Genomic DNA, 17166 nt, shown 5'->3' with positions numbered 1-17166 from the left:
CTGAGGTCTCTTTCTACCAGCTCTCTTATTTCAACTGAACAGAACAAACTAGCTTCTGTCACATTCCTCTTAGTTCCTTGAATAGATTTCACCAACTGCATAACACCTCTTATAGGTTTCGTCAGATTTTACTCCTTTTCCGATAATGTTAAATCATGACTGTCTTTGTCACAATAAATGTATCTATGTAAAAAGTAGCGTAAATTGGCATCAATAATGGCCACGTTCTAAAGGTTGTACTTCATTGACGTGTACATTTTTAATTTACACCTACCATTATACATGATCATTATTTCGTATACACGAGCATTTTCAAAATTTGAATAACTAGTCTTAGTTCTCATACAAAGTCGAAGTATTTGTGAAATAGCTGCAGTTGGATAAGAATCTTTCGTTCTTCCCTAGTATCTGCTTCATCAAGCCTGAGAGCCATGAGAAGTATACTGAATTGCTTCACTGACATGGTAAGTCTGAAGATTGCTCTTCCTGTAGTGTCTATTTCTAATATGGACTTTAAATCTTTACTACACGATATCGAGGTTGCTGAAGAGAATAACAAACTCAAAAATGCCTTTGAAGCAGTAGGGTGGCGGTTGGAAAGGACTGGGACCCAATATAAAGTGTATTTTAACAATAGTTTATTAAAACAGTAAATACTCCAAAAACAGAAAGGAACAGTAATGAAAAAATTTTAAGTTAAAAATAATCAGTCTTAAAAGTCTCATAAAAAACCACATATTTGTGAAGCAGATGCAGGTGGGTCAGAATCTTTCGTTCCTCCCAAACATATGCGTCATCTATTAGGAACACTTAATGAAATGATAAAGTTCTCAATTTGACCCTACAATCCAAGTGTGATAGTTCCACTTAAGTCCATATCTACCACGTTGTATTCCGAGCTGCACTCCTAGGGCTCCACTGCACTATCGTTGGTACCGCTCACCGACGACGACTGCAGGAGGTAGCTCGCCGGCTTCTTCACGCGCACTCCAACCGTGGACTTCCAAGAGCTCGCTGCGGGCTGAACACAGCCTTACTGTAGAAGCCTGATGGCACCGGTAATGCCATCATGCAGGCTGCTTGTTGCTGGGTATCTGTGTAACGTGGTGTCCTCTAGCGGTTAAATGTGGTCTGTGGAAGGCTTTGCAAGACAATTCCATTAGCCTGGTACCTTCCTATGGCAGCTTTTGCTATCAACTTTCGAATGGCGCCACCTGCTGATTAAGCAAACGGTGACAATGCGCCATGCCAAAGACATGTAGTGCAGGAAATGCTGGAGAACGTAGCGCTCCCCCATTATGAAAGGAAAAGCAGAGTGTGGTGTCACCGCCAGACACCACACTTGCTAGGTCGTAGCAAATGACGTAGCTGAAGGCTATGCTAACTATCGTCTCGGCAAATGAGAACGTATTTTGTCAGTGAACCATCGTTAGCAAAGTCGGTTGTACAACTGGAGCGAGTGCTAGGAAGTCTCTCTAGACCTGCCGTGTGGCGGCGCTCGGTCTGCAATCACTGATAGTGGTGACACGCGGGTCCGACGTATACTAACGGATCGCGGCCGATTTAAAGGCTACCACCTAGCAAGTGTGGTGCCTGGTGGTGACACCACATTCCTCCCCCGCAAATTGGCGCACGGGTTCTGCCGCTCCCGTCTGCTTTCAGCGACGGTGCCGTCCGGTCAGCGCCCTGGGGACCCACCTACTGGCTCGCCTCAGCCCCAATTGTTCCCGACGCTGCCTTCCATTTTGCCCCATGGCGACGCGCCGCCGCCGCCGCCTGTTCTCCCGCCGGCGACGCCCGCAGTGGACGCGTCGCTGCAACCGCCGGGCGCCTCCCTGGGTCACGCGCCGCCGATCTCTTCCCGTGACCAGTTGTCCTCCGACATGGACCTCTTGCCCGCTCCGGACCATATGTCGTCTTCGCTCGTCGGGTGCCCCGGCCCGATGGAGGTCGACCCTTCGGCCCCTCCTGTCTCTCTGCGGGCGCATACACTGCATGTTGGCGTGCACCCTGGAGCAGGTTTTCAGGCGTTTCCTAGCTCTCCTCGGACCGAATGGCAGGGTGCGGGTGGCATAGCCTCGCCTGTTGTTAGGCTTCCCACCTCGTCGCACACGTCAACATGGGGTCCTCCCCACGGCGGGCGGAAGCCTTATAACTCAACCGTGCGCCGATTTACGGGGGAGGAATTTGGTGTCACCGCCAGACACCACACAGAGTGCAGTCAGGATCCTCAACTAGGTTGATATCCATCTGGCGCGCACTCGTCAGATAAGGTAATAGGTCGCTGCCTAAAGGTGGCGGATCGTTGAATCTTCCCCCTCCCCAGACCGGGAAGACAGGACGACAGCTCCTGGATATGAAAAGGTTTCTGATATGGGGACGGACCGAAAAAATTTATGTGTGGGATTTATGTATGGAATAGTGTAAGAGGGAATCTGGAAGCGTGAGGAGTTTTAGAGTGGCAAAGCACAGACTGAGACAAAAAGGTGCAGCCCGTTGAGCTCAGAAGACACGCCCAGTGCTGACGCAGCCCTGTGAGAACAGAACCTGAGAAGAGATCTGAACAGAAGAGTGACGTCCACCCAAGGAACATCAACAGAAGGGCCGTGCGTGGAGACCGAGGATGGACGTAGACAGCTGTCCGAGGATATGTCAGAAGTGCCATGTGGTGGCACTTGGAGTCAGTCGCACCGGATGACAAAGGATCCCACAGCGCAAATGAGCAGCGGTGTCTGACACGACGGGATAAGGAAGACTGTGTAGACTCGTCGAAGTGCCTTGGTGAAGTGGAGAGGCGTATGTGGGTTACCGACCGCGTTCTTTAGGGCTGCCTGGTGATATTATCTAAAATGACCGGCCAATCTGTCTTATAAAGAGGACCACTGAAGTGTAACGGGAGCTGCGACCCTGTCGTCTGTGGTTCTGATCTAGGCGGTGGGGTGCCAGCGTTAACCACATCTGAGATCTACGTATATGGCAGTGCTTGAATCGCTGACAAAGGAACTTACCTGCCGGAATGGATCAAGGCCCAAAAAGCTGGTTGATGTCTGGGAGTACGTGAAAATAAACTGCACTGACAAACTAACTGAAAAGTACTGTACACGGATATGACAACTATCGTTAAATGGCACCTTCGTGCTTACCTTAAGAAAACAACAACGGTTATCAATAAAAAAAACTATAACGGAAACCTGATTAAAGCATAAGTATCCACATTAATAATAGAGTGAGGAGATCCGATGGGTATTTGGAATCTCCAGTAACGTCATATTTCACAAAAATCACTTCACTAAAATGTTCAAGAACGGAGGCCATAGTATTCTAAATTCAGTTACCTAAAGAACTATTAGATTACCACTATCCACAATTTCTGTAATGGAACTGACAGTAGAACCAGCATATTGAATGGTATCGCCATTAGAAAATTGTAATTGAATACGATACACCGAAATTCAAAAATTGTTAGTAAAGGAATGAGATTCCCAAGCCTGAGAGGCGAGTCACGGAAAAACACTGGATAACCTGTAACACCAAACAAACCTTAGATTAATGACTCAGTTTGCGTCAATAAAGGCGTTCCAGGCGTTTAAAAGAGTGGATGACCGCCGGAAGTCCAACCAGACTCCATTACTAACTGGCAGGATGCTGAAAAGTCATCTCAGAAACATCGGAATGGTCGCACTCTAATGCCCATTCCGAGCTCTAAGGTTGTTCGACAGCACGCACCACGCATTTTTAAACTGGGGTTGCGCAGGCGAAGGAGATTTTAGCAAATCTCAGAGTCTTGAATGTGAACAAGTAATATACCTCTAACCGTAGAATCTGGGTGAGACCGGTGTAGGACGGATTTTCACACATAAACTGACAGTCAACAAGCAATACATCGCTGTATGATAATCCATGGTGTTTAAACGTGCGGAAAAACTTACAGACCGCTCCCACCACAAGAAGGTTACCTTAAAAATATAAACATAAAAAAAAGTTTGCATCACCTCGGCTCCCAGAACTCGAAGATAGACATTGACTGTGTATATTGTATCATAGTCCCTTTGACTGTTCAGAGATGTCACTAAACCCGGCCAAAGATATAAACAACCATGAGCGAGCAGCGCCTAATAAACGGAGGGGGTCCGACCGGCAGCCGATCAGTTCCAGTTATTCCACCAGGAAGAAGGTACACGGCTCATGTTGTCTGTAGCTCAACCATGCCTAGACGATCAATACTGAGATTCGATCGCGTCCGCATTGCTACTGTGTCCCAGGAAGGGCTCTCAACCAGGGAAGTGTCCAGGCGTCTCTGAGTGAACAAAAGCGATGTTGTTCCAACGTGGAGGAGATACAGAGAGACAGGAAAGACAGGAACTGTCCATGACATGCCTCGCTCAGGCCGCCCAAGCGCTACTACTGCAGTGGATGACCGCTACTTACGAATTATGGCTAGGAGGAACCCTGACAGCAACGCCACCATGTTGAATAATGCTTTTCGTGCAGCCACAGGACGTCTTGTTACGACTCAAACTGTGCGCAGTAGATTTCATGATGCGCAACTTCACTCCCGACGTCCGTCGTTGCAACCACGGCACCGTGCATTGCAGTAAAGATGGGCCCAACAACATACCTAATGGACCGCTCAGGATTGGCATCACAGATGAGTGTCGCATATGCCTTCAGCCAGACAATCGCCAGAGACGTGTTTGGAGGCAACGCGATCAGGCTGAACGCCTTAGATACACTGTCTAGCGAGTGGAGCAAATGGAGGTTGCCTGCTGTTTTGGGGTGGCATTATGTGGGGCCGATGTGCGCCGTTGGTGGTTATGGAAGGCGCCGTAATGGCTGTACCATACATGAATGTCAACCATATCGGCAGCATACGGGAGAGGCATTCGTCTTCATGGACGACAATTCGCGCCCCCATTATGCACATCTTGTGAATGACTTCCTTTAGGACAGCGACATCGCCTGACTAGAGTGGCCAGCATGTTCTTCAGACATGGATCTTATCGAACATGCCTGGGATGGACTGAAAAGGGTTGTTTATGGACGACGTGACCCGCCAACCACTTCGAGGGATCAATGCCGAATCGTCGTTGAGGTGTGGGACAATCTGGACCAACAGTGGCGACATGGACTTGTGGATAGTATGTCACGACAGATACAGGCATGCATCAATGCAAGAGGACGTGCTACTGGGTATCAGAGGTACTGGTGTGTACAGCAGACTGGGCCAACGTCTCTGAAGATCTCGCTGTATGGTGGTGCAACATGAAATGTGTGATTTTCATGAACAATAAAAAAGACGGAGATGATGTTTATGTTGATCTCTATTCGAATTTTCTGTACAGGTTCCGGAACTCTCGGAACCGTGGTGATGCAAAACATTTTTGGTGTGTGTATTTACCTAGTTTATATTTTAGTCTGAATGGCGTAAATCCGGGAAATGTTGCATTACAAACATTAAACACACTAGCACGAGAGGCAGAGAAGAAAACTGAATGCTTGTTACATCACCGAAAAGTCCTTACGCAACGAGGTGTTCATCCAAGATGTCACGTGGCAGATCCACTGGGAACGCGGCAGGGGGTGGAAGCCGAGACAATATGTTTTCTGCGATTCGTCCTTCACGTTCTGGAGCAACCGTCGTTGAGCAACTGCCAATATGTCCAAAATAATCTGAAAGGAATGGAGGAGAGTAAACATGGTAAAATGAAAAGTGCACTGGAGCCGCCATCTGCAATAACACACAATAAGAAATCGTAGCATGGAACGCGCAACCAGTGCTCAACGGGCAAAATATTTTCCAGAGTTCTAGCACAAAGTCACTAAGCAAACGTAGAAACTACGTAGAAACAACCAGAGAGTGGCCCCTAAACACTGCTCCGCAGCAGACCATGAAAAAAGCAGCCGGAGACTGCCACAATGTCAAAGCAATGCACTAAGAAACAGTCAACAAAAATGTTCACATCCTGAGTGGTGCAGGAGAAGCGGAAGCTTCGAATCGCAATACCGAAAAGTTGCAAAATGCTTACGCTTCGAACCAAAACCGACTGCGCCACTGTTGTGACGTGATTATTTTTCCAGAAGCGCGTCACCTTAATTATGACTGGGGCAGTGTAGTGTCGGGGGCAGCTATACAAAGAAATAAACCAAGTAGGTCAACTGCGTTTATTTGATGGGTCAAATGAACTTGGGACTCCGATGTAAATGAACATAAATCCATTTTCTGGTAACGGGTAACTTCAAATAACGAAGTCGGTGTCAATTTATTTTACATGTTCACAGGAGAGTGGACGTTCAAATCGGTCCATTTCGCCACTGGGGAAGTTATGTACATAAGGAGGTTGCAACTGTATCCAACCTTCGTGTGAAAACTGGGCTGAAAACGTAAAAATAATTGGGTAGCGTTTAATTAGCAATTAATTGACGAGTGACCGGTTAGCGGCGTCCTAGCCTAGGGTGTTGATTGTAGAGGCTTTGCGGCGCTGGTTATGTTACCACGCGGATGTATACGTTCGATCCGTGGGATTGGCTGCCGCCGGCCGTGGTAGCAGACTGCTTGCTCATTAGTGCGTAATGTGATGCCCCCAGCGGTTGATTGGGGTATATGCAAGACGTGGGGCACTGCACGTCCGTCAGTCGTAGTACCATATCGAGTGGTTGCACCCGCTGAATGTGCAACAACCGATACCGCGCCGTTCGGCGAGTGCCGGAGGACGTAGCGCGATCCACTTGGGATCAGATTTAGGTAGTACAGTGTTACGAAGGGAGGCTACGATTTCGGAATCACGGATTTACTTCAGATTTCTTTTTTTTTTTTTTTTTAATAATTCATTAGGGCAGGACAATTTGCAAGCAGTGAGGCATAATTCATAGGCGATTTCGAGAAAATCGCAAGAGAATTTATACTCCTCAGTGATATACCGGCGGGTTGTGCCTGTGAGCACGAGCAGCTGGGGGCATATCGTTATCGTTCAAGCTCCATGATCAGTGGTTCGCTGGATCGAGTCCGGCAAAAGATTATTTTTTATAATTTATATTTTTCCAACCCTAGTCATCATGTTTTTACATATTACATTTGACAGATAACATAATTAAAAGACACGTGTATTTACCTGAACACCACGCTATCTTACGCCTGAAGGGCACAACCACTTTAATTAAAAAAAAAAAAGAAACGGCTAAAACCCATTAACTCAAAATTCAGACGCCAAAAAGAATATTTAGAAGGCAGAAGGCCTCACGTTAAGTAAGTTCTATAATTTGTGAAACGTCCCCTTTTGAAAAATTTTACAAGACTGTGCTTAAACTGACATACAATATTTTTAGCGTAACGCAATCTGACTTTCAAAAATCCCTGCAAATGAATGGCCCTGAGTAACATTAAACCATACCTTTCAGAAATCACTTACCTCACAAAAATCTTCATTACTCGAACTACTGCAGTACAGGGAGCGCCACTACCGCCAGCTAAATAAAAGATTCAAACTACGGAAGGCACTAACTACTGATAGGGATAGTTAGCAAATGAAAGATATTAATAGAGAACAAACAACGTATTTACCTTGATAGTCATAATATATATAGCAGTTCATGACAAATTACAAAACTCCACCATCTCTCTCCCCACATCCACCACTGCTGGCGGCTCACCTCCAACTGCGCAACGCTACGCGCTGTTCACATCCCGCTGCCGCTGCCCAACACTGCAATGGCAGACAACAATGCAAACTAGACACAGACTGCACACAGCACAGCCAGTGATTTTTATACAGAGGTGGCGTTACCAATAAAAAAACCTAAACAGCCTACTTACATAGCCCCCATGCTCCCCACAAAAAATTTTACAAAATTGTTTTGGTCACGATATGTGTTGTGAGAATAGCCTTGTCGTGTCCAGTTATTATTTCTGTCATCGCGGAATTGTGACGGATGTGACCTGTAATTGTTGTGCTCCTGTTTTCGCGTTCCGCGAATGTCAGTGTCAACTTCCAGTTCTTGAAAGAGCCCCTGAAAAGCTTCAATGTCGTCTTTGCAACGTCCTGCCAAAATAGTATGCCGTAAATGTTCAGGTAATTTGATTAAGCAAATGCGGATGAGTTCTGAGGGGCTGTATGGGTTTGAAAGATACTGATTCTTATGCAACATGTCTTCAAAATATTTCACAAGACTGGAAAATTCAGATTTTTCGAAATGTTTCATCATTATGATGCCATGTTTTACTCGGTCTTGTGTACCTTGAGACCAATATGCTGAGAGGAAGGCATGATAAAAATCTCCTTCACTGTGACAATCGTGAATGACCGATCGCATTCTTACAGCTGGTTCATTCTCTAAGTAGCCACACATAAATTCTAATCTGTGTTCTAACGACCAGTTGGGAGGAAAACAATGAGAAAATTGATGGAGCCACGCTTGTGGATGAATGTCGTTGGCAGAATTCTTAAACGTTTTGAATTTACGTGTAGTAATGAACAGCTTATAGTCAAAATCATCGTGTCGGCGAGTAGCATATCGGTCATTGTTACGTCGTGTCGGCGGTTCCATCTCAAAATTCGGTGCACATTGCCAGTTTCTTTCATAACTTCCGAAATGCCCTGTGTTATTATTTTGCGTATTTTCCGTATTTCTAAGTCCCTCTTCCCGTGTTGGAGCGCGAGTGTCCTCTAAAATATGTAATTCTTATATTACTTGTGCCAACTGATCTTGTACTTCCCAGATTTCTCTTTTGTACTGTAAATTGATTTGATTTTGATTGAATTTCCTAATTTGTTCGCACTCTTCTGTGTCATTAAAGACTACCGGTTTTGTGTCATTCAGATTATCATCTACCTTCGTAGATAAATTAGTGAACTGATCCGAAAGTTCGGCTACTTTCTCCGATAGTGTACTTATTTCCTCAGTGTGTTTTTCTGAACCAAGTTTCAGAGTATCTACTGTGTCCCTTAAGTTTTCCTGAGTTTTTGCAAGTTGCGTAACGGAATCGGTAGATGCAACTGAGTCAAATTTAGCTTGCAAGGTCTCATGAATTTCATGAACAATAGTTTGCAGTTCCTTTAAGGCTGCTTCGTGATTCTGTAATGCATTTTCATGCCGCGAAAAAATAGGTTGAAAATGCTCACAAATTTGAGTTTTTACGTCATTACAGACTTTTTGACACTTCGATTCAATGTTATGTAACTCAGTAGTTAAATCTTCACGTGTTTGTTCAATAGTTTGTTCCAATGAGTCTAACTTTTTAAGATTTTGTTCCACTGTGTCTAACTTTTGAAGCTTTTGCTGTGTTTGTCTCTGATTTTGTTCCATTGTGTCTAACTTTTGAAGCTTTTGCTGTGTTTGTCTCTGATTTTGTTCCATTGTGTCTAACTGTTGCTGTGTTTGTCTCTGATTTTGTTCCATTGTGTCTAACTTTTCAAGCTTTTGTCCCATTTGTCTCTGATTTTGTTCCATTTGTTGCATTAATTGCAATAGTAATGTATTAGTGTCTGGAATCTGTTTCTCTATGCTTTTTGGCAGTGCATTTTCACCGGCAACATTCACATTTTGACAAGCAGAAAATGTGTCTTGACTCATTTGAGAAAACGGTGAGGACCCAAAACCTGAATCTACAGTATTTGCGAGATTGTGTCCTGTCATTTCGGATTCCTGAGGCGAGCTGTTGCCGACTGGTCGATCGATAATGCTTCCCTGTTCACTAATTGTTTCACTGCCTACACCATTATTTGCAGCCCGCTCCATTTCCCTATGTACAATTACCAAATTACTATTTTGAACATTAGTTAATTCATTACTCGGTGGCGCTAACACACTGCTTTCGTCTTCACTGTCATTTCTCAGTTTACTTTGGAGCCTAGTATTACGTTTTTCACACGCCATTACTGTCACAATATTTCACACGATAACACAGAAAAGCACAATTTGAAGAGCAAAAATAAGAGAACACATTAACATAGCACTGAAAATAATATGTAGTTAATTGCAAGCGCAGCTGCGAAATACTTGGTGCAAATCTACATGCACGCCACAACTGTGTACAACAATGAAAAACTACAACTACAAAGGAAATTCTCTCTATAATTACGCTCTAGCAGTAAACAAAAGCTACACTAATTACACAACCTACAAGAAAAAATCAGAAGATTCCAGTGAGGTATCCTCGGCTAAGGGTCGACATATGAAACGTCCCCTTTTGAAAAATTTTACGAGACTGTGCTTAAACTGACATACAATATTTTTAGCGCAACGCAATCTGACTTTCAAAAATCCCTGCAAATGAATGGCCCTGAGTAACATTAAACCATACCTTTCAGAAATCACTTACCTCACAAAAATCTTCATTACTCGAACTACTGCAGTACAGCGAGCGCCACTACTGCCAGCTAAATAAAAGATTCAAACTACGGAAGGCACTAACTACTGGTAGGGATAGTTAGCAAATGAAAGGTATTAATAGAGAACAAACAATGTATTTACCTTGATAGTCATAATATAGATAGCAGTTCATGACAAATTACAAAACTCTGCCATCTCTCTCCCCACATCCACCACTGCTGGCGGCTCACCTCCAACTGCGCAACGCTACGCGCTGTTCACATCCAGCTGCTGCTGCCCAGCACTACAATGGCAGACAACAATGCAAACTAGACACAGACTGCACACAGCACAGCCAGTGATTTTTATACAGAGGTGGCGTTACCAATAAAAAAACCTAAACAGCCTACTTACATTTGGATGAAGGCCCAAAAATATAACACTTGAAAAACACCAACCTTTATTTAAAGACGGCTGAAGGCCGATGATTTAATACTCAAAGCAAAATTAAATAAAAAAGCGCAAGGCAGAACGCCTTATCTTCAATAAAGCTGAAGGGACCAAACAATCTAACACTTGACAAGCAAGGAACTTTAATTTTAAAACGGCTGAAGGCCCATGACTTAAAATATAACTAAAATAATTTTTAGTAGGCATAAGGCCCAAGGTTTTATCTTTAAACAGTATATTAATCATGCTGAAGGCCCAAGCAATCTAACACTTGAAAAGCAAGGAACTTTAATTTTAAAGCGGATGAAGGCCCATGACCTAAAATACCACTAAAAACAATTCAACTTCAATTCAAAGCCATCAGCTATGAGCCATACAAATACACACAACAGAAAATAAGAAAAGGCTGTGCAGCTGACGGCGCTCGGAAGTTTCGGGGGTCAGCCAGCACTTGAAATACTAACGTTCACGTAGGGGAGACAGGCAGTCGGCCCAACCATTCTCGAACCCAACCAACAGACAGTCAACGGACCCACCGACAAGGTAACTTGCGCTGCACTCTACCAGCACACAACTGGGAGTTCAATGCAAATGTAAAAAGTGTGGACGCCCACAACCAAGCAAACATTAAGCTGTCGAACTAGACACCATGCTGGACAGCGACATCACAGTGAGGAAAGGACACTGTCTAAATTTAGGTCAACGGCTAGGGCAGGTAAACGGAACGTTAACGCCCGAAGGCAGAAAATTCCGCTGGTGCACTTCAATTGCAAATAACCAAATACAGTTAGACTCCACCGGACGGTGGCTAAACCTTCGCCAACTCGAACACACTCGTTGTTACTTGCGCAAATGACCCAACCGCCAACAACTAGAACCAAACTGCACAATGTGAACAGTCTTGATTTGCTGGTATATTAAATCCAAAGTCAACTTTCGTGTGAAGAGTCGGTGAGCCACGGACCTCGTAGCAATGGGAACAGCCCTACACACTCCGACACTCCGTACAGACCGCCAGCGGGCCCTGGCCAGACTAAGCCCCGTGGAGATTCCCTCGCTGCTCCACGCCAACCGACCGACTCCTCGCACATCAGCACGGAGACACCACTAAAACAACGGAGCAGTCGACATCACAAGCTACACACAATTTCACAAACACTAGGACGAAGAACGCAACCAATACTGAAAGCAGTGAACGAGCAATGACACCGCCGAACCATGAGTTGAGACACACACCGCCAACCCACCAGCGACCGGCAAGCAAATACACGTCGTCCGGTAAGACGACCAACCGTCCCCAGTTCAAGTCATGTGTGCCGGCAATGGTCGGGTGAGTCATGGCTGCTGCAACCCGACCGACTTCCACCGCGTCCCAACTCTACGACTGCCAGGTCCGAACTGCACTACAGGGGCGTTCCAACTCGCTGCACGACAAACATCAACCGGGAAGTAATAGCAGTCAGCAAAGATAACACAGCGGGGTTATATCGATAAGCGCTGCTGCTGCCACTCACGGGCAAGCAAAGCAGAAACTCAGTGACAACAGAAATTGAAATTAACATAATGAGGTGGTAGTATGGTAAAAAAAAGGATGTAAAATAATAGATGGCGCGAACATGAACCACGCACGGCTCAGTTATCATCTGTGCAGTGTCATAAATTGTCCCTTACTCTGTGGGGTACTAGAAGTGGGGCAAGAAATTTTGATGGAGAAATTTCTTAAGGCTTAAATATTGTTTTTCGATCTTGCCTCTTGCAGCTTTATCACAAAAAGACTAATAACCTCGGTGTCGGTGAGCCTGCAACTTTGAGCCAACAGAGCCTTTACAAGCGACCACGCTACCCCAGAGCTAGTGAAGAGACGCAGCACCCGTGTATCCCGTGTTGCGTCTGTGGTCGCTATGGCGGAGAATCCGCGATGCCAACGACGAGATTACTTGCAATATCCGTGAGGAAAGACTTTCTTGGAATCAGTACCATACATTGATAACCTTATGTCACACCTTAAGTGATAATCGCTCCGATTATTCAACAGAAATGGTATTTAAGAACAAGTGAATATAGCAGGATAATTCAATAGTAACTGGGAAGTTGTGAAACATATCCTGCATGATCGCCGTCAGTGAGTTTTATTCACATTTCTTTAACAAGGTTCTGGAACGCAAGTGTAGTTATTAATAATATTGAGATGCAACAACTGAAAACTAAATACAATTAATCAATACTTCAACAATTATTTTGGTTTCTCTGCCTTCAGCGTATTTAAAACTAAAAGTCATTCACCAGAAGGGATTCACATTTTCGGAGCGTTCCACTGATTACACTGCAATAATTATGTGTAGGTCTTACGATTTTTGATCGATATAGAATACGAGAATATCATTCTTATGAACACTGTCACTGGCAATGTTCCCAAAACATAGGAAGAGAGATCAGTAGATAACAACACAGTACTGATTGGAAGACGTGCACATCCACAACGAGACTTCGTCTGCCATGAATAAAATAAAGTTCCAAATCCTGAGCGTCTACTGTGCGTGGTCCGCAGCTCGTGGTCGTGCGGTAGCGTTCTCGCTTCCCGCGCCCGGGTTCCCGGGTTCGATTCCCGGCGGGGTCAGGGATTTTCTCTGCCTCGTGATGACTGGGTGTTGTGTGATGTCCTTAGGTTAGATAGGTTTAAATAGTTCTAAGTTCTAGGGGACTGATGACCATAGATGTTAAGTCCCATAGTGCTTAGAGCCATTTGAACCATTTTACTGTGCATGGAAACAACATACGTAATTAAAAGAGAGTGGAGGCGATCAAACCAGCTAACTGAAAGGAGGGACAGCTATCACCAGATCGTAGGTCGTGGAACATCGAACAGAGAACCTGACATTAATGTCCAGGATAAATCGTCTTGCAGCAAACCTGTCATTTAGTACATAAATAACGAAATAACACCAAAATCATCTACTCATAATGTTCTGATGCTATGGCAACAAACGCGGAAAGCGTCCATGTAGAAAAGGTTTAGAGCTTTTAGTACGCTGAAGACAGAGAACCAATTTCAGTATAGTGCTGATTTTCCAAGTAGCTCTTCACAGTCAGCGCAGAGTGCCATTTAATTAGTTCCTTATGGTTTCATATGAACGAAGCGTCTAGGCTATCACAAAATTCATAGGCGAATTATGGAGGTGTAATGCTATGGCTGAGATAGTTAATTGTCCCCCCCTCACGAACACAGTAGTAGTAGCTAGGTCATCTCATGGGTGGCTACTGTGAGCTGTGTGAGCATTTGTTCTTCCTCACCTCCTAACCTGAAAAGAACATGACCTAAAATCCCTACCCGCTCAAATATCTATAAATTCCTATACAATCCTCTGTATCTTCTCCGTTCACCTTGGTACAGCACAAGCTGATATGGTCGGAACCTTCCCTGAACTAAAATGTCGATCTATAAAAAAGTACACTTCGGGATGGTAGAGCTAGGAATTTGGAATCTCGCATTGAAATGTTAGTCTGCCCCGTGTAACTGGGGGGACGAGTGAGTGGGATGAAAATATCGACTAATCATATTTTACAACAAAATAAACACAAAGGAAATAGGAATTACCTGAACAAAGCTTTCTATGCTACAGCACATAATATTCGCTGCATGAAACTTCAAGAACATCTCGACTGTTTGGAACATGAACCTCAGAACATGAAATGGTACATGCTCGGAATCAGTGAGACAAGGGGCAAAGGGGGACCGACAACTGTTTCAGAATAAATCAGACTCATATATCCGTACTGGTGGCATACCTCTGATAGCTCACACCTTACCGCCAAGACTATTTGTATTTCAGATAGGGCGATCTATGTGACCATTCACTTGAATGCTACGATTAGCGTTCAAATCATTTATGTCTCCGTACCATCTTTCACTTCAACCAATTAAGAAGAAGAACATTTGTATGGCAGCAGAAAACTCAAAAGCATGGCAGCAAAATTTCAGGAAACACTATACTTTCCTCAATACATAGGGATTCTTGTACCAAGAGGGGAGTGAAGTCCGCAGAAGACACACTTTCATTGAAAGTTTTGGACTTTCAATGCGACACCAGAAACGATAAATCAGGATGAATCTTCTTAACAAACAACCATTATATTGCATGAAAATAATTTACAAGAAATGTCCGAAAAGCAAGATGGCCTAGAGAATCCCTGACAGCACGGTTAATGTAGCAGATTACACCCTCACATTAAACAACCGAATTTTCTCACATTTGTCTGTCATGAATTGCTTCAACACAGGTAGAAATCTTAAGCTAGTCAGGGCCAGGATCCATGTTAACACTCAACTCGAGAAAAACCGTGTGATGGGAAGGAAGGTCCGACCAACAATAAATGAGAAGAAAGAGTAGAGAAGTGAATTTTACAAATGCACAGACAAGAGCGTAACAACAAAAAGGCTAAGAGAAATGGAAATCAACAAACACTCACCAGAAAATACCAGAATTGCTCGTACAGCGGTAAAGAAAGTCAGTGCACTTCAGAAAAAGAAATATCTGAGAGTCACCTTCGATACAGAACAGTTGTAGGAGAAAGGTCCAACACTGGCAGACGCACCCAAACGCAGAGAAGTCAACAAAATTGTAAGCAAGGCCTCAGAAGGAATCAGTGAATGCAAAACACAAGACTGATCTAGGAGACCATCAGAAACAATATAAACATAAGAATCTTTCGTTCCAGTCAATCAAAACACAAATTTAAGATCAACAATATTCGGAATGGTCAAAGAGACATTATTACAGAAAGATATAGAATTGTCATCACTGTCGAGCAATTACATGGGAAACTCTGTCAAGCCAAAGCCCTCACGATGCATCACAGTTAGTTATGAATGTTGGATCGGAAGAGCTAGAATCCATCGGTAAAATCCAAATGGAAACAGCTCTGAAACAAGTTCGTGGCCGTCCACAGTCAATGTCATTTTGAATAATATAATTTTGAGTATTAGTCGGCGTCATTCTGAAAAACAAATACAACAAAACTAGGACGTTTCGACCCAGTTTCTGCGGATTCTCCTAAGGTTACTAAGAGCCGCCCTGAAGAAGACAGCGGAAAGTTGGCAGGAACATTGGCACTTTAGTTTCCGTAGTGTTCTAGAGTGATGTGGCCTAATACACAAAATTACTTTATTCAGAACTCTGAAACAGCTCATGAATGCTCCAGAAGTTCAGATCACATAAGAGTTGTCTGAAATTTAGGGAGAGACGAAGGGGCATTCCTCAATCTTTTCAAATGGTTCAAATGGCTCTGAGCACTATGGGACTTAACAGCTGAGGTCATCAGTCCCCTAGAACTTAGAACTACTTAAACCTAACTGACCTAAGGACATCACACACATCCATGCCCGAGGCAGGATTCGAACCTGCGACCGTAGCAGCAGGGCGGTTCCGGACTGAAGCGCCTAGAACCGCTCGGCCACAGGGACCGGCCTAATTCTTTTAAATAAGCTGCTAGAGAAAGGAAAGATTTCTGAGTCATGGAAAATGCAGAGGTCATTCTCCTCTTCAAACAGGGTGACAATACCAACAGCGAGAATTTCAGCCCAGTCTTTTATCCATATTTTCCAAACTGCAAACAGGTATCATTACGAATCGCCCGATTCGGATACCTGACTTATCTGCCAATCGAAAAGCAGGGATTGAGAAAACGGCTTAGTATTATTATCTCCAATTATTGCTCACACGGGTAGAGAAATGGGCGGGATATGATGTACCACGTCACATGGCGTCCGTAGACTATCAGAAGACGTTCGATTCAATCGAAATCTGGGCATTATTTAGATCGATTAACGGAGTCCACGTTGACTTAACCCGATTCATTTACGAAAAGCCCACTCTCCTTTTGAAAGTAAAGGAATACCGGATCGCTGGATAGATTCCAGTGAGACGAGATGCGAGACAAGAAGACACAGTCTCACGTAAGATATCCAACTTTGTTCTGGAATATGTTTCAAAGCGCCTATCCTGGGGACAGAAAGGTATGAACACGGAAAACGTCTCAAAGATCTTTCCTCTGCTGGATGCCATTCAGGAAACTTGGTTATATTCTCTGTAAATCTACTATTTTTAAAATTAAAAAAGAAAGGTTTATGACGCATGCAGCCTTCCAGTAATATAATATGGACTCGAAACTATCACACAAAAATCAACGCAAGTCGACTCCAGGTCTGAGACAGAAGCAAGAACGAACAGATAACTGGAGAGACAGGGGTCTACACGGACGAGGAACATATTCAATTGGACCAGAACATTGATACAATGGAGTCCGAGGGAGTCAGCCAAACTTCAGTAATTATTACTATATTGTTACTTATTATTTACTAGGAACTTCGGATACAGATCTGTGGTCGAACGTGGTCAAAACGTCATCGGTCCT

This window comes from Schistocerca serialis, chromosome 8 (genome assembly GCF_023864345.2).
Source record: "Schistocerca serialis cubense isolate TAMUIC-IGC-003099 chromosome 8, iqSchSeri2.2, whole genome shotgun sequence".
Classification (NCBI taxonomy): domain Eukaryota; kingdom Metazoa; phylum Arthropoda; class Insecta; order Orthoptera; family Acrididae; genus Schistocerca; species Schistocerca serialis.
Note: the sequence above shows the minus strand (reverse complement) of the source record.